This window comes from Pantherophis guttatus, chromosome 7 (assembly GCF_059756535.1).
Source record: "Pantherophis guttatus breed Tessera chromosome 7, ASM5975653v1, whole genome shotgun sequence".
Classification (NCBI taxonomy): domain Eukaryota; kingdom Metazoa; phylum Chordata; class Lepidosauria; order Squamata; family Colubridae; genus Pantherophis; species Pantherophis guttatus.
Window position 1 is genome coordinate 50,563,719 of NC_142069.1, and position 18,993 is coordinate 50,582,711.

General features: G+C 36.2%; 1 long non-coding RNA gene across 1 annotated transcript; it reads left to right on the forward strand.

The window, feature by feature from the left end:
• The first annotated feature begins 982 nt into the window (after positions 1–982).
• On the forward strand, positions 983–10,780 carry LOC148112841 (uncharacterized). Its single transcript, XR_015728975.1, has 3 exons — positions 983–1,193; positions 3,566–4,530; positions 10,578–10,780. It is a non-coding gene; the product is annotated as an uncharacterized LOC148112841 (long non-coding RNA).
• Positions 10,781–18,993: the final 8,213 nt, after the last annotated feature.

Sequence of the window (18,993 nt, forward strand, 5' to 3'; positions counted from 1 at the left end):
GCTGTTTGTTCTCAACATTTCAAGTTATAAGAAAGGAAGACAATCAAAGATCTTCCAATTGCTTTAGGGGGTTTGAGAGCTGAAAATTATGGCAGTACAAAAGCGACACCACTCAATCAGACACAAAACTGGAAATCTTGTTTTAGAAAATATATGGCTCTTGTAAAAGCAACTCAATTTTGGAATTACAATTTTCTCCCTTCTATTAGGACTCTATTGCCCTTCAGAAAAGAAGTTAAGCTTCTCAGATCTCAGGAGTATGAGATATTGGCTCAAAAGGCCTGATTTTCATTGCTTAATTAACAAAAAACATGTTCCATTGTGTGTCATTGTCACAGAAAATTAATATTGGTCTTCTTAACATTATGAACTATGCAAGTAGAGGCTTTCCCCCAAGAAGCTTTGTGCAAAACTAATGGATTTACATTCCCAAGTTCTGCACTACATCTATTTTATATATTCTAATTGCTGCTGTTTTTCACTCACAGTCCCTTGATAACTTTCACATGAAAAGCTCATTAAAATCATAGTGGTAGAGCATACAGAAAGCAAGATAATGAAAAACATTGTAGTATATATTTATACTTGCATTATGAAATACCTCTGTGAATATGCCAAATATGAACAAAACAGAAGATGTATTTAGAAAACATAGATGGTAGCACCACGATGACTTTGCTTGAGTTGAAAAGCTAAGCAAGGTCTGGCCTGATTAATACATGGATGGAAGACCAATGAGAAATACCAAGACTGTAGGCTATTCCTGAAAGAAGACAATGGCAAATTGTTTTTCTACTGTGGCCAGGAAAAAAGGTCATGAAGTAAATAGGATCCAACTTCAAACTGAAGAAGACCTTATTTTATATCCATACTCAAAAAAGCCTTTGTAAATTATTATTATTATCATATGGCATTGTTACAGTAGCAAGATCACAATGCTATTGCAGAGTAATAGGCTTGCCAAGGTAGCAGCCCTGTTATAGGACACACTTGTATGCTTCACAAGGTTTGTCACAGGAGGGCAAGCTGGCTTTGCACCAGAGACACAGATGAGCAGCTCTTCCTGCAGCATCACTGAAGGTCCCTTCCCTTCCCAGAGCTGCCTTGAAACGGGTATAGTGACCAGGAAGGTTCAGAGCCATCAGGAATCTGTCTGTCTGAAAGAGCAACCAGGTCGTTTCCCCTCTGAAGTGGTACCTATCTGTCTACTTGCATAGAACATGCTTTCAAACTGTTAGATGGACAGAAGCTAAAGCAATGACAGAAGCTCACCCTGCCAGACAGTGCTTGGGCATGACCATCTCCAACATCATTGAGCCACTGCATTTTCACATCCTTTGTTGAACATTCCACATCCTTTGTTGAACACTGATATAATTCCATAGTATTATTTGAATATATCATGATGAATTTCAGACAAGGTCATCCCCCCCAATTAAGATGAAACTGTTATTTAATATGATTTTGTATGCTACTTACAGTATAATGATTTAGTGATGCAGTTAGACATTCAATTCTTTTTTTATTTTAAACACTGCAGTTCACAGTGAATAGGACAGTGACTGTAAAATATTATTAAAGTGGGAAACGTTTATAATTAAAGTGGGACATCTATAGAAATAAGTGTGAAATTTGTGGTGCTATTTCTGAGGACTATTTGAGGTTACAGTCGGGATCGCTTTTGTTGTATAACTTAATAGCTTAATAGCATGGAGCACTTTTTATGGATATACATTTAAATTAACATGCATTGTTGAACTAAAATAAGCATAATTACTAGAAAACATTTATTATTTTATATTTTGTCCTGATCTTGCATTATGCATTATTTTGTTATAGAAAAGATCAGCAATTATTGTATTTATAAATTTATCTGTAATCATATATATTTCTGGCAGCATTTATTTATAATATGTTTTTTTTAATGATTATCTTGGTTAGAAGAGCCCAGCCCATTCAGGACCAAGCACCTTTGCTGCTTTTTGTGAGGGTTCATCTGGGTCATGGGTATTAACTGAACCACTATAACAATTTCTACAAATAATTTGAATACTTTTTTAGTAAGCATTCTAAAAGATATAATATCTTAGTTATGTAAAATAATTTCCACAAAGCATAGCTTTTAACCATCTAAAAAAGGTATGCCTGAAATTAATTCAATTCAACCTTGGAAGTTCGGTATCACTGAGAAACTTACCATGTATACAAATCTGGTATGAAATTACTGTTAAGGTGTCACATTACAGCAAAAAGGATTCTTGCAGTTGAGTGAAAAGCAGTAAGCAGTACATTTGACAAACTGGATTTTCCCATACTCTTCAAAGATTCAGTTCCATCATGAAAATCTCTCCCTTCTAGCTAGATTATCTAAAAATAAAACACAGTTTGGGTTGTATTCTTTTAAAAATCCTTAGATAACTAACTTGCTTTTGTAAGAGTATTGGAATTTATTTTGCATATATTGCATAACACTTTTATTTTGGGCATTAGCACTTATACCTATGAGATCTGTCTATACAGCAAAAACAGATTTAGTGACCAAGCTCTGGCCTTCACTGTTGATCAGGCTTATAAGCAAGATAATCTCCATTTCCACAACCCTATTGTAGTCCTAACACCAAGTTAAAAACAAAATGTCTGAGTTGGAAGAATTGCTAATACAGCAGTTATAGGCACAAAAGACTTTTAGCTTGGGAGCATTATCACTTTTGCTGTTTTGAAAAATTTGCAAATATAGTAAGCAGGAAGGATATATAGTATAACAAAAATGCATTTAAATTCAGAATGGAATAGCCTGCCCTGGAAACATTTTACCTATTGCATATATTTTCTTTACCTATTGCATATGAGTTGTTGCATTCCATATAACAAAACTCAAAATATTTTGACAGTCCTGAATATAGGAAACACTGGGAACTTGGCACTATGTTTTTTTCTTTTATTTATTATTGAAAAGGTAAATGGAATAGTAGTCCATGCTATGTGCAAATCTCTGAAAATTGCATTGTTCACCAAGGTCATACTGTAATTTTGAAAACATGTTTTGCAAATATTAAAATTATACCCTATACAAAATAAAGAGAGCACAACCTTGCTTCTATCTCCTGAAAAATCTGTTTAAATTACAATCTATTTTATTCTAAATAGAAAGGACAAAGGTATTTAATCATTTAAATTTTTTAAATGATCACTCTACCAACAGATTGAAAGATGAATAGAGCAAGTAAGTGTTTAACTTTCCTTCAATTAGCATATTTTTCCTAAAAAATGTTGCTTACTATCACTTCATAACAATAAATATGATTGGATTTCAAAGAGTCTCTAATTCTTTAGTTATTTTTCTACCTGCTTTGCCCTCAAGATTATGTGCTCTTTCTTAGTTGAGCTGAAATCTTGTGGGAAAATATGTTGATTGTCTACAGTTACCACAGACATGTTTAAGAAGCATTGTGTTAAGGTTTTGTGTTTATTTAAATGTACAGTATGTTGTTCAATATTTCTAAAGACTGTTACTCATTCACCGTGAAAAGTTGTAACACTTTATACTATTTGTTCTTTTAAATAGTCACTCCACTCCAAGGTGACCTTTGCTGCTGATTTGTTTAGCAATGAAACTGATGAAAAGTAGGACTTCCGGCGGTGACGTCAGCGTGTAAGGAACGAGGGGAACGAGGCTCCGTCCCCGAAGTTCCAATTTTCTTGATTGGAAGCCGTTTTTGGCACTATCGACCATGGAGAGGTCGACAGAAAAAGGAGGACTCTCTAGGACCTCGGTGCGACAGGAATCACCCTGAAGGTTCAGAGGAAACCCTCCTAATTCCAGCCAGGAAAAAAACCAGCCATTTTGGCTGGCCGGAGCGCTGTCAACCGATAAGTGTGGAAGCGAAGATTCAAGAGAAACATCGGTAAAGACTAAGTAGATCGAAATATAAAGGTATAATCATAAGGACCTAAATACATTGGCGAGAATAGGACTCCAAAAAGCGGCGGCAAGATCGTCAAGCAAGCGGCGAGAGACAGTGATCGGAGCGAAGCTCAATACACACAGTTACAACGCAGATTTGACAGGCGAAAGGAACGAGTGACAGACAAAGAGGATTATAAGTAAGCAGTGGATTATAACCTTAAAATAATACAATTTGACTTAACAGAGGAAAAAAAGGACTATTTAAGAGAAAGATTGTTGAAAGTGAACCTAAAGAACTGAGACTTTTTTAAGATCGTTGTGAGTGGAAGGAAACCAACTGAACAGTAGCGAATGGCGGACTGAGGATTTGGAGAAGAAAACTTTCACTTTGTATCCAGCGACAATAATAAATTCAACTACAGACACGAGACTCGTAGTGAGACATTAGATACATTGACGCTGTTGGTAAAGGAGATACAACTTGCTACACAGGAATATTGGAACAATTGATTTACTTACGGATTTAATAGAGGATATTGAAATAGAACTGGGACAGCCGGGTGAAAAGAAGGCGAACTGAAGAACGAAGGAAGAAGGAAAGGAGAAGGAAGCAACCCCAATTGGTCTGAGAGTGATATAGTTGAGAACTTTAAATACTAAATTACTAAATTTCATCTATTTTAAAACTTACTTAACTTTGCTTAAAGAACATTAATATCAAATTTGAAATTATTATAATATACATTAAGGAATTGATTTAACATTATTATTATTATTATTATTTTTTCTTTTTCTTTTATTGTCTTACTGTTTCCTACCCTATTGAAACAACTATATAGATTGCAAAATAATATATTGATTAAGTGGAATTATATTGTATATTGACTAGAAAGTTAGATATTAATATAGACATTGCATAGAGATTGTTATAGATATCATTAAGGAATAATAACTGTGATAATTAATATAGGTAGCATGTATTGGTAACGGTGATACAACTCAATAGAATACTTTAGATGATTTATAGAGAACTTTAAATCCCATTGATCTATCATATAAAGGTTATATAGAGATTGTTTAATTTTAAAGTGAATTTAAGTATTGTGATTATTCGGTATTTAAGCATTAATTGCATTATACTGTTTAGGGACAAGAATAGAAGAATGAATTGTTAAAATATTGTTTTTTCTCCCTAACTCCTTCGAATTAATTAACCCGATCCTTATATAACGATATTTCATCCACCCCCAATCAATTAGTATATGAAAATTTGGGGAAAATTAATACAAAAGACAACGACGGCAACATCTTCACTAACAATAACTAAATCAGGGAAAAAATTAACAACAAACCCAATACCCACACAATCTTCACCTGCACAACAAAAAACCATAGACATGATGTTAACTACAGACAAAGAAAAAGCTGCCAGTGCACACAGCATACAGAATATACAGTCTATACTAGCTATGATTCAGGAGGGGATGAACAAAACCCAAGAAACAATTGCGAATAATCACGAAGAAACAAAAAAGAACCATGAGGAATTGAAATCAGAAGTAGGACAAATAAATGATAATATTAAAAAAATGGACGATAAGACCGAGAGAATACAACAAAACATAGTCAAAAACGAAGAACGAATCCAAAACATGGAAGCCAAAATGATCCTAACGGAGAAAAAGATGGACAATATCGAACAAAATCAAATGGAGTCAAATAGAGAACTCGAAGAGTCAATTACCCATTTAGAATTAGAAAAAGCATCATTCTTTTTACGATTTCAAAATATTGCAGAAACAAAAGGAGAAGATCTAAGAGACCTGATGACAGACATATTAGTAGAGGCTACCCAAAAGGAAAAAAGCGATATTAGTAGGGAAATTGACAAAATATATAGAGTTCATACGAACTATGCTCGTAGGAACAAACTACCTAAAGAAATACATGTTAGATTTGCACGTAAAACTGTAAAAGAAGAGATTTACACGTCCATGAGAGAGGGAAAACCCTGCTACCAAGGGAAAGAAATAATAACCCTAAAACAAGTTCCAAGAAGAATAAGAGAATACAGAAAAAACTATAATTTTTTGACAACCCTACTGATTCAACACAAAATAATGTTCCGCTGGCTGGTACCGGAGGGAATCTTAATATCTTGGGACGACAAAAAATATAAAATCGATACGATAGAGAAGGCACAAGAATTCTTTGACACTCACTTTATAATAGAAGAGGAACAGGAAACTAGACGTGATTCAGATAATGTAAACCAGGAACACCCCACGGGGGAAATAAAAAAAGGAAAGGAAGAGAAGGAGCCTAGGGAAAGGGAGAAGATGGAGAGAGAAGGGGCTAGGGAGAAAACACATATGGTAACAAGAAACACAAGTAAACTTAAACTAATAAAGAAAAACTAAAGGAAATGGGACAAGAGTTGAAATTAATCTCAATTAATATAAACGGCCTTAATCTACCAACCAAAAGAACACACACTTTTAGAAAACTTCAAAAATTAGATATAGATATTATCAACCTACAAGAAGTACATATCAAAAAACAACATCAACAGTTACTAGAAAACAGAAAACTTGGAACACTATTCACCTCACTATCAGATCAAAAAAAAAGAGGTATCGCAGTATACATTAAAAGCCATATCCAGGCAAAACAAATTTACACAGATGAAGATGGCAGGATACTAATGATAGATATTAAGATGGAGACCCGAAATATGTTATTGATATCAATATATGCCCCGAACGGGAGCCAAAAAGAATATTTTAAAAAGATACATGATAAAATTAAAGAATTAGACTACGAACATCTATGTATAATAGGGGACTACAATGCAATCGTTGACATGGACTATGACTACCAAAGTAACAAAAAAAATAACTCTAGGAAAAAGACACTACCTGATTCTTTTAAGGACATGATTCAAGAGTTACAATTGAAAGATGCCTGGAGAGAACTGAATAAAACTAAAAAACAGTACACTTATTACTCAAATCCCCATCAGTCCTGGTCCAGACTAGACATGGCCTGGATGACTGCAGAATTAAGAGAAAATATAAAAGAAATTGAAATCACACCGAATGTATGGGCGGACCACAGTCCTATAACAATAGTCTGGAAAGGCCAGCCAAAAAGGGGACGATGGATGATGGACAGAGAGATCATTAAAGATAAAGAATATATAGAGATGATAAAGAAAGAGATGGAGATATTCTTCCAAATAAATAACAGGGAACAAACATCATTACAAGTCCTATGGGACACTACAAAAGCATATATAAGAGGATTAACAATCTCATTTAAGGCGAAGAAAAACAGAGAGAAACAGCAAAGAAGAAACAATTTATTGATTGAGCTCAGAAAACAGGAAGCAGAATTACAGAACAGACCCGACAAGAAAGAGATCAAGGGGAAAATAAATCTCATCAAACATGAAATAAATCTAATAACAACAACAGAAATAGCTAGGAAAATCAAAATGGCAAAACAAAACCAATTCGAATTCGCAAATAAAACAGGACGTTGGTTGGCTTATAAACTAAAGAAAGAAAAAGAAAAAAAAATAATACACCAACTACAAGATGAACAAGGGCAATTACAGCACATGGACGAAGAAAAAAAGCGAATCGTAAGAAATTTTTATCAGGAACTATATGCACAGGAAGAAATTCAATTGGAAAAAGTGAAAGAATATATAAATAAATCCAACATTCTAGAAATAAAGGAAACTCAAAGAGAACTCTTGAACAAACCAATATCGATGTCAGAATTAATGGAAGCAAAGAAGAAGCTGAACAACAATAAAACACCAGGTCCAGACGGCATCCCAGCGGAATTTTACAAAATCGAATACCAGCCAATAGATGATATTTTATTACAAGTCCTAAATGAAGCAATCTTAGAAGCCAAAATTCCTAAATCATGGATTGAAACAATCATCACTCTGATACCCAAAGAAGACTCAGATCTCACCCAAACCAAAAACTACAGACCTATATCACTTCTAAACGTAGATTATAAACTATTTACATCAATCATGGCCCAGAGAATGAAGAAAATTATCGTGAATTACATCCATCCTGATCAAAATGGATTCATTCCAAACAGGCAAATTAACAAGAACACAAGAACAATAATTAATATACTGGAATATTATGAGCAAAAATCGAACGAAAAGATGGCTCTACTCTTCCTTGACGCACAAAAGGCGTTCAACAATCTTAATTGGGGATTCTTAATACTGCAATTAGAAAAAATGGGAACCGGCGACAAATTTTTAAATATGATTAAAACAATATACTCAGACCAAATTGCAAAAATATGGATAAACGGAGAGACAACAGACCAATTCAAAATATCTAAGGGAGTGAGACAAGGATGTCCTCTCTCTCCTATATTATATATATTAGCATTGGAACCACTGTTGAATGAAATTAGGAACGACAATGAAATAAAAGGATTAAGAACAAAAAACCAGGAGTATAAATTACAAGCATTTGCGGACAATGTAGTATTCATCTTAGAACGACCAAAACAATCAGGACTGAATTTACTAAGGAAGATAGATCAATATGGCGAAGTGGCAGGATTGAGAATTAATAGGCAAAAAACAAAACTACTAACCAAAAATTTGACAAAAACCCAGGAGAAAGAATTGGAAGAGACATTAGGAATACAAACAACAACAAAAATAAAATATCTAGGAATCTGGCTCACTAATAAGGTATCATCCCTCAAAGAAGACAATTACATCAAATTGGCCAAACAAATCCAGAAGGACTTAGAGGTATGGAGTAAATTGAAATTATCACTACTAGGCAAAATCGCTTCAATTAAAATGACAATCCTACCAAAAATACTATATCTATTTAGAACAATACCGATAAACCCAGGAAAATCATACTTCAAAGACCTTGACAAAATGACATTAAAGTACTTATGGCAAGGAAAAAGAGCCAGGATTAAACTGAAACACCTGCAGGACACTAAAGAAAGGGGTGGCCTGGGACTACCAGATTGGCAAACCTATTACACTGCAACAGCTTTAACTTGGATTAAGGATTGGATGACACTCAAAGATAAACGAACACTAGCACTAGAAGGATTTGACTTGTCAAAAGGCTGGCACGCATTTCTATGGGAGGAAAAGCCCAGACAACATGAACACTTCAGGAGACATTATATCAGAGGAGCACTGGCAAAAATTTGGACTGAAATAAGGAGAAAACACTACGACAAAATCCCAAGATGGCTATCAACCATGGAGGCCCAAATCTACCCGAACACAATGGACACAGACAGGATGAAAACCTATGATGAATTGTTGAATACAGAGGGAGATATGAAAACAAGAGAGGAACTGAGACAACAGGGCACGGATATTGATTGGTGGCCATATTTACAGATAAAATCAAGATATAAAAGTGATATGGAAAAATTTGGAATCCAAAAAGAAAGAAATGAATTAGATAAAATTATAATGCAATCAGATGACAAATTAATAACTAAAATATATAATTATCTATTAAAATACAAATTGGAAGAAGAAGTGGTGAAGGAAAATATGATCATTTGGGCTAAAAATTTTGGATATAATATTAACCTAGAGAATTGGGAAAAAATATGGAAAGTAAATACTAAGCTGACAATGTCCGTGCCCTACAAAGAAAACACGTACAAGATGTTTTATAGGTGGCATCTCCCCCCTGCACGGTTGGCAAGGATGTTTCCCAATACTAATCAGAACTGTGGGAAGTGTAAAATACAGAAGGGGACTTACTACCACATGTGGTGGTCATGCCCCAAAGTCAAAAAATTTTGGAAAACAATTCAAAGTCAGCTGGAAGAAATTACCGCCCAAAAAGTACCCCTCAGACCGGAAACTTACCTATTAGGTATACTGACAAAGGACTATAAAAAAGAGACACAATACTTGATAATACACATCCTAACTACAGCTAGAATCGTTTTCGCACAAATGTGGAAATTGGAAAACACGCCACCAGAAGAAAAAATAATACAAAAAATTATGGAATGTGCAGAAATGGACAAATTGACCAAAGAAATACAAGGAAAAGAAGATACAGACTTTTACTTAATTTGGCAAGAATGGTACAAATGGCTAGATAAAAAAGACACGAAATAAGAGACTACCACCCAATGATACAAAAATAAGGAAATAAAAGGAAATATCGTTATATAAACATTGATACAAGATGAAAGATAATATATATAGATATATTGATATACAATTACCGAAGTAACTCTACTTTCAAAGTTCAAGTTATGTGACTTGATTTCATTGTATAGTTAGTTTATGTCTAGTTTGTTTTAACGTTTATGTCTATATGTGTATGTTTGTTTACAATAAAAAACTAAAAAAAAAAAAAGAAACTGATGAAAAGTATATTCATTGATACCCATGTGGCAACATTGAGACAACAGTTTTTTCGGAATGGACAGACAATGAGAGATTATAGATCTAAAGAGTGACATCAAAGAATTAAGAATAAGCAGCAGAAGGAAGGTGAAGGAATGGTGAGCCAAAAGCTGCCCATTTAGAGTAGACTCTAAAATTTAATTTAGAAATAATATCTTTTAATTTTGATTTTAATAATCAATGCTAACCATTTTGTTTTTGCTTGCTTTCTAGGCTTAGTTACTGTGATGCATAAGAAAATGATGTTTCTGGGTTGCTTCTGTGGAGAAAAAACTTTAATGTCCTTCAAAATAAAAAAGCAGTGAACACTCATAAGACTTTTTTCATGCAGTTTAAGATGGAATACATTGAAGTCTATATGACATTTGAAATTAGGTTCTCTATTTTATTCAATAAAATTTATAAGATCCATTATTGAATTTATCAGCATCATTTGTTTCTTAATTTTCCATCAGCCATTTTTGAAACATGTTGGAAAACACATACACACTCTTCAATGTTACAAGCATGATGTGGAATAGGTGATAACTGTTCCTTGAACTGTGATGTCTTAATGTAAATTGTAGACATATATTTTGGCAAGTAAATGTATGATAATAATATATGTTAATCTGGAAATTGAACAAATTTGTTTGGAAGACTTTTTTCATTTAGCTATTTAAGAATTAAAACACTGTAATATATTTTATTAATTTGTTAATGACATAATCTAGTTATGTTATTAACAAATTAATGCAGGGTTTCTGCAGATTCTGTTTTTATTTTTTATATTTCTTTCTTTTTTTGTTAATAAGTAGTTGAATTAATGCTATATTGAAGGTTTAGATTTACCTGAGAACAAAATAACAAAATAAACTAGCCTTATGTTATTAGTTAGACTTAAGAAAACTATAACCAAACTGCTCTACAAAACAAAATGCTGTATATTGCATTAAGATTAAAGAATTCTGTACATAGCCAGGATTTACACAAATGCTGACAAAAGTGAACGATTTCTCCATTTACCCTTCATTTTCATAAAATAAAGTTGACAGATAAGAAGTACCAAATTTGATTTGAGAGCAAGAAGAAGCCAGTCACCATAATTTTCTCCTCCTTAGTTATTCTTGATTGTTATTCAGTGTTCAGCATTAATATAATTTTTCCCCAGAGATGTCTGTGAATGCTGTGTCCCCCCCGCCCCCTAGCAACAGTATTAACAATGTTGTCTTGGTGTTTTCTTATTGCCTACTCTGCAAAATGTCACATCAAATCAAATGACAACTTTGCCAGAAGACAGCATAACTTTTATATGTCACTTCTGCACTTCTCCATGAGAGGATCACTGGAATGATCCAGAAGTACTTTTCCTTACTATTGTTTAAATAAAATTATTTCAGAATATTACAACTTGCATATAACTGAATGCTGTAATTGGTGAGAAAGAATGACATAGATCCAAAGCTTTCATTCTACTCTTACACAGCACAATTCTTGGTTTAGACTAAATAATAATGAATTCAGATAAGTAATTTCTTCTCTGAAAATTTATTATTTTTTAAAAGATAAACTCCTAAAGTACATTTTGTCTGGTGATTGTATTCCACATATTTTAAACGGTTGAATGAAATTTATTGAAAATTGAGATTTTTTTAAAGGTGATAAATAGTAAAAATTCTGGAATTGCAATTGTGGCATATGCAATTTTCTTTAAAACGGAATGCTTTTCCAGGCATTTTGCCTGGCCAGATGGCTCATTTAATATCAGTCTCATAATTCTTCTGAAACAAGTCTGCTCTTTCTCAGAAAAGACTTGTAGCGGTAGTTGAAACTGAGGGGGCCAAACATTCATCGGCAGCACCAATGTGTTCAAATTCAAATACCTAATAAATGTTCCATTAAGCAGTAAGGGAAATAATAAAAGCACTGCTTACTAGTGTTCTATTCTATACCATTTCATAAAAAATATATCATCTTTGGATCATACATTTTTTCTTGGCCTACACTTTCTTCTATCTTAGATAGTACAATCATATTTAAATGAAAATGATACCCTGTTTCTCCAAAAATAAGACATCCCCTGATAATAAGCCCAATCAGGCTTTTGAGCGCATGGCAATAAGTCCAAGCGCTTTTTTCAGGGTTCAAAAAAATATAAGACAGGGTCTTATTTTTCAGGGAAACATGGTAACCCTTATTTCACCAGTTTCACTTAATAGAAAGTAGTGCAAATTTTGACACTGTCTAGGTATCAGTTCTAAAAAAAGAAAGGGACATCTAATAACTGCTTTTATTTTTCTGTTTTCTGTTTCTTCCACTTTAGCAGGGAAATGCATGATCTCTGTGATTTTAACATGAGGTTAGAACCAATGATTCTGTTGCAAGAATACTTAGGTAATACTGACTTTTTACTATTTTCTCTAGAAGCTTACTTATAAAACTCACTTATAAAATGTCTTCATAAATCACAATGAAAAATACTTGTAGTAGAGAAAGCAGATTTGAGATTTATTCTTCCTTATTGTTATTTATATCTTTTCTTTACATCTTACAGGACTATTATGAGCAGCTTTATTTTCTTTATTTATTTTACAGATTTATATGTTGCATAGCCCTGAATAGCTACCAAACTCAAACAAACATAGCCACCTACATACACACAAAAATGATAAGCATGCCATAGTGCAAATTTTGAGATACTTAGAAAACTGTTTGTGGCCCACTCATGCATTTTCATAATGATTTGTAATTAAAAAAAAAGAAATACTAATAAAAATTAATTTTAAATACATAATTTCAATTTACCTTTAATTAGATGTATTGTTTAATTTGTGTGAAATAAATGATATAAAAAGATTCAGGTGTGCAAAAGCTGAAGAATAGTTAAAATCTACAGCCCAATATAGTATTGGAAATGCAAATCAAATCAATTTGCACCAGAATACAGTAAGACCGAACTTCTTTTGCATTCCTAGCCCAAAACCAATGTCTCTTGAAGGGCAGGAATGAGAGGATAGAATAAATCAATAATACCAACATCTTTTTTTGATAACAGAATAGAAGTGATTTGCTATTGCTTTTCTTCGAGAATATTAGTCTGGATTACAGGTCTAAAATGTCATCCAAGAACTGAGTCGCTAACCTGATATTGCTTAGATTTACATTAGTTGACCCGTTGAGGTGAGGAGATCCTTCAAGTCAGTGTTGACTCCTGGCAACTGTCTAGACAGGTTTCTGCAGTTGTCTTGGCAAGTTTTTGGAAGTGGCTTGCCACTGCCTCCTTCCTAGGACTGAGAAAGAGTGACTGGCCCAAGGTCACCCAGCTGGCTTAGTGCCTAAGGCAGGACTATATCTCATGGCCTGATGCCCTAAGCACTACAAGATGGGCCTGGTGGCTCAGCAGACTGATAGCATTGTGATTAACACCAGCTGTCTGCAATTACTGTAAGTTCGAATCTCACCAGGCTCAAGGTTGACTCAGCCTTCCATCCTTTCTAAGGTAGGTAAATTGAGGACCCAGTTTGTGGGGGCAATAAGCTGACTTTGTATAAATATACAAAAGTATGAAGGCTATTGCTTAACGCGTTGTAAGCCGCCCTGATTCTCCGGAGAAGGGCGGCATATAAATCAAATTAAAAAAAAAACAGTTTCCCTAAATGTTGACTAGGTGCCACCATTTACAACAATTCAATAATATCCAGATAAATGCTTGTCTGTTTTAGTCCCACTTTTTTTTAGCAGCAGTAGCAGAAGCGGTAGCAGCAAGAAAAAGAAAGGGGCTCTTTCCACTAAGGATAGACAGGACCAATAGTTCTGCCACTATGCAATGCCTATGTAGAAGACAGGCATCAAATCTTATATGGCAAAATTTGCCAAAATATGGCTAGATGTTTAAACATGAATAAAAGTTGCTTGAAGCTCTTAGAAGTATCGCATAATGCATATAGTTATACATTTAGAACAGTGGTGGGATTCAAATAATTTAAATAATTTCTGTGGGTGTGACTGGGTGGGCGTGGCTAGGTAACCATGTGACTGGGTGGGCGTGGCTATGTGGTCATGTAACTGGGTGGCCGTGGCTCACTCAACATCATTTCTTTGCCCTAATTACTGTTTTAAGTATAAAAAAAGATATACCAAAAGGTAGTTTATTTTATGCATTTAATACTTAAATAAGAATAAGAGGTACACAAAACTAGATTTTGTTACACGAATTTTACAATATGAATGAAAAACTATACAAAACTATACAAGTTCTGTTGCCTTTTCATCCTGTTAAGGGCTACTGCAAAAAAATAAAAAAAAATGTTTCAGTTTGGACTGTGGTTGTAAGTTGAGGACTAACTGTACATGTAAGACAGCGGCTTTCCAAAAAACGGTGGGCACGATCCTAGTTCCCCCTACGAGGATTCCCCCATCCGGATCTTTTGCAATCCCCTAAAGGTCAAAGAAAACCAGATTGCATACGGCTCTGAACCTGTTCTGTCCCCGTCTCACACACGCACACAAACAGATAGTCAGGGGTTAAATAAAACTGGCAGACAACAAATTCTTTCGATAAGAGGATTGGCAGCAACCCAGTAGCTGCTTGCCAAGAACTTTACTCATAGAGGGAGGGGTTGTTCCTCCGATAGATAAACCCAAACAAGATACACACAGTTCAAGAATTGTCAAGTCCAGTCCGTATTAAATCAAAGGCAGATAACGTTGTTTCAAAGATCCAATGTGACTCTCTAGTAGTTAGTTTTGTCCGTCACAGAGTCTGAATGGCCACTTCACCCCCTTTTATCCCCTGTGGGGTGTGGTCCAGTGACTCAGCTTAATCTCTGGCATGCCTCCTTTTCTGCTGCATGCGCTTGTCTCTCCGATGCTGGCATGGATCCAGCCAAGACTTATCTCCGTCACTGTCGGACTGCGAGGAGATACCTGGCTCCTGGCCAATCTCTTCTCCTTCGGGAGACACCTGAGGCATTGCCAGAGAGGAGGGTCCTGGAGGGGGAGGCCTGGCCAACTCCTCTCCTTCATGTTCGGAGCCTTCTCCCTCCGATAAGTCGGCCTCGGGGCCGACAGAACCCTTAAGGCAAACCAAATACAAGTGGTTCTTGCTTAATGGCCAGTTGCTTAGCAAGTGTTCTAATTTATGACTGGCCTTCCCAGAGCTACTTGACCTGTTTTGGGAGTTTTGACATCCATGCATGTGCACACACACACACACACACATTTATGACCAGTTACAACTTTCCACACAGTCATGTGACTAAGGTTTTCTATGTTTTTTGCCAGTTTCCAACAATTCCTTCTGGTTTCCGGTTAAAAATGCCCATTGGGGAAAATGGGCTTGTTTAAAAATCACAGTGTTCACTTAATGACCACAAGGTTCACTTAATGACCATGGTGTTTGCCTAACCACTGTGAATTCCCTGTGCCTAGCTGGGAAATTCTGGAAATTGAAGCCCACCCATTTTCAAATTGCCAAGGTTGAAAATCACTGTATAGACTCTGGTTCCTTGCTAATGCAAGGCTGGGTCTTGCAGTCTTTCAAATCAAGGTGTACTACAAGAGATGGAAGGACTGTCCTATGCTGGGGTCCCCAGGATCCTATCTTGTCTTGATGATGCTTAATATCTGCACAGAGGTGCTGGTGGAAATCACTGGTGTCCTTCAACTCTCCAAGCTAATTCAGCTAATTCAGATAAAAATCTTTTTTCATTATTCAGATTAACAGTTGGAAGGGACCCTGTAGGTCATCTAGTTCAACCCCACTCCCCACTCCCAAGCAGGAGACCCTATACCATTACTGGCAGATGGCAGCCCAGTCTCTCCTTGAAAGCTTCCAGTGATGAAGCTCTCATCACTTCTGAAGACAAGCTAGCTGTTGGTTAATTGTCCTCACTATCAGAAAATTTCTCCTTATTTCCAGGTTGAACCTCTCCGTGTTCAGATTCCATTCATAATTCCTTGTCTATCCTTCAGGTGCTTTAGAAAATAGCTTGACCCCCCCTCCTCTGTGTGACAGTCCCTCAAATATTGGAGGACTGCTATCATGTTTCCCCTGGTCCTTCTCTTCACTAGGCTAGCCATGCCCAGTTCCTACAACTGTTCATCATATGTTTTAGCTTCCAGCTCCTTAAGATTCACCATGAAGCATGATGCAATCAATTCGGAATTTCATCCAATATATAATACTGTCTTTATATGATTCCTTCAGAGATCCTGCTCTTCATTTTGTAGTGATCTGCTTCACAGTTCAAATGCTTCCATGGTATTTCATACATTATATTTGTAATTCATTCAGTTCATTCATTCTATGTTGTATCTATATGTTATAAGGCTAACTGTAGCAGATGCTTTTATTTTTTCTTAGGATTGTTTGAAATTTAAAATCAGGCTTCTCAGTTCATTAGTTCCACTTTTTTATATTTAATCAGAGATCCAAAGCTATCTAAGTGCATTCTTAATTAAATGAGTATTCAGTCTTCCTAAGCTTTGTATTTTAATGTTTATAAAGAATGGAACAATATAAAAAGAAAATTAAGTTCTAATTGTACTTATAAGGCTAATTTTTAAAGTTATTTTCATTTAATAGTTAAGATGCTGTTTTAATGTTTTAAATGAAATAATTTAAGGAAATTTTTATCTTTGTTTACATGCCTAGCAACAGCCTTTAGCAAAACTCCCACACATTTTAAACTTAATGGCAATTATTGCCAGCCAGCAGGCAAAGGTTCACTTGCTTGCTTTGCACTCCTGCCTCCACTGCCTTTTCTCTTCCCAGCTCCCCTCATATCTCAGCTAGCTTTCTCATCTAGGGAGCTGCTATAGTCTCAAAGATCAGGAGGTCCGTGCAGCAAGAGAAAAGGTAGTGAAACTTGCAAGAGCGGAGGTGGGACAGCAAAGCAAATGATGCTTTGGGCTGCCGGCTGTCCTCTTTATTCCCCCTCAGTCCCAAGGCAGCTGGGTAGCACAACACAAGGCCACGAAGGCTTTATAGTGTTTCTGGGAAAAGGGGAACTGCTGCTGCTGCCATTCTGGGGGGGGGCAGGTGGGAGGCCAGGCACTCCCACAACATGACCAAGCAGGCAGGCTCAGGCCAGCTGGTGGAGGGCGATAGTTCCTTCACTCAGGGTCCCTGGGGGACTGGCCAGGAGCGCATGGTGGGCTCAGGCTAGGCTAGCTGGCTCGTGCAGTGGCAGCGGCAGGGATCACTGCTCAGTGGGATGCCATCAGGTCTGGATGCAGTGGGTTCCCCTCACATGGGTGGCTCCAAAATTAAATGTGGAAAGTGACAAACCGTGGGAGGGAGACCCGCTCCATACCTGCCCATTTGGCCAAAGGGCTGCCTCGGGGCAACAAGGTTAGGGTCTAAATAAAAAAGGAAACAGCTCCAGTCACTGTTCATCTTTATGGACCTTTAGAGCGCACCATGGCTTAGGACCTGGATATTTATGGGACCGCCTGCTGCCACCAGTAGCCTCTCACCGGCCAGTACGCTCTCATAGAGAGGGGCTCCTCCGGGTGCCGTCGCCCAAACAGTGTCGATTGGCAGCCCCCAGGGGGAGAGCCTTGTCCGTGGGGGCACCTGCTATCTGGAATGAGCTCCCCCCCGGAGATACGGAGGATCCCGGATCTACGCACCTTCTGCCGCGCCCTCAAGACTTTTTTATTTCAACAGGCCGGCCTGGCCTAACTTTTCCCTTTTTAACTTTTTAAATTGTAAATTTTAAATTCGTCTTAAATATTGGGCGTGTTTTAATTTGTCCCGGGCCAAATTATCTAATGTGGTTTTATACTGTCTTTTAAATTTTGTAATTTATGTGTTTTATTTTTTGGCTGTTCACCAGCCTGAGTCTTTCGGGAGTAGGGTGGTATATAAATTTGATCAAATAAATAAATAAATAAATAAATAAATAAATAAATAAATAAATAAATAAATCTACACCGCTCCTTCACATTTCTTTGTTGCCTTGGCATGTCCCAGCCCATGATGTCTGCCTCTTCTCCTTGATGTGGATGAGAGGGAAGAAGCCCTGGGTCAAGCATGAGAGTTACTTCTCTCCATGACTTGCAGGGCTCTCCTCTTTTTTTAATCACCCCTACAGGGTGGCTTTAGTTCCTTTCGGAGCCCTCCAGTGGGGAGAACTTAGCACGGGAGTGCGGAGACCCGCTCCTCATGTCTGATCTCACCGCGATGTCAGCCAGAAGTCTATTCTTACTTTTTTGACCCTCTGTGGATGCCTGGGCATGAGAGCATTCTAAAATAGGAAAACAGCATTCAAGAAAGGAGTCTAACAATTGTTTTTTAGGTAGGAACACAAATGTCAAGAGACAAATACAGCAGTCTTGTGCCTCAAATTCTATAAATTCAAAATTATTTATTTTCTTTTTATTATTTCATTGCATTAAATCTTAGAATATAAAGTGTAATGAGAGCAATTTGGGGTAAGTCATCCTTTAACAACCATTTACAGATGGTAAATATAGTAGGAAAAATGTTTGTTGAAATGCCTGAGTGTTATAAGAAGGGGAGATTCCTTGGTGTTCTCTGAAATTGGTTGTTTTCTTGCAGATGTTTCATTACTCAAAGTAGTTAACACCATTAGTGCTAGTAAGAACTCTCTCATTTCAACCCTGAGCCACAAATATTCTCTTT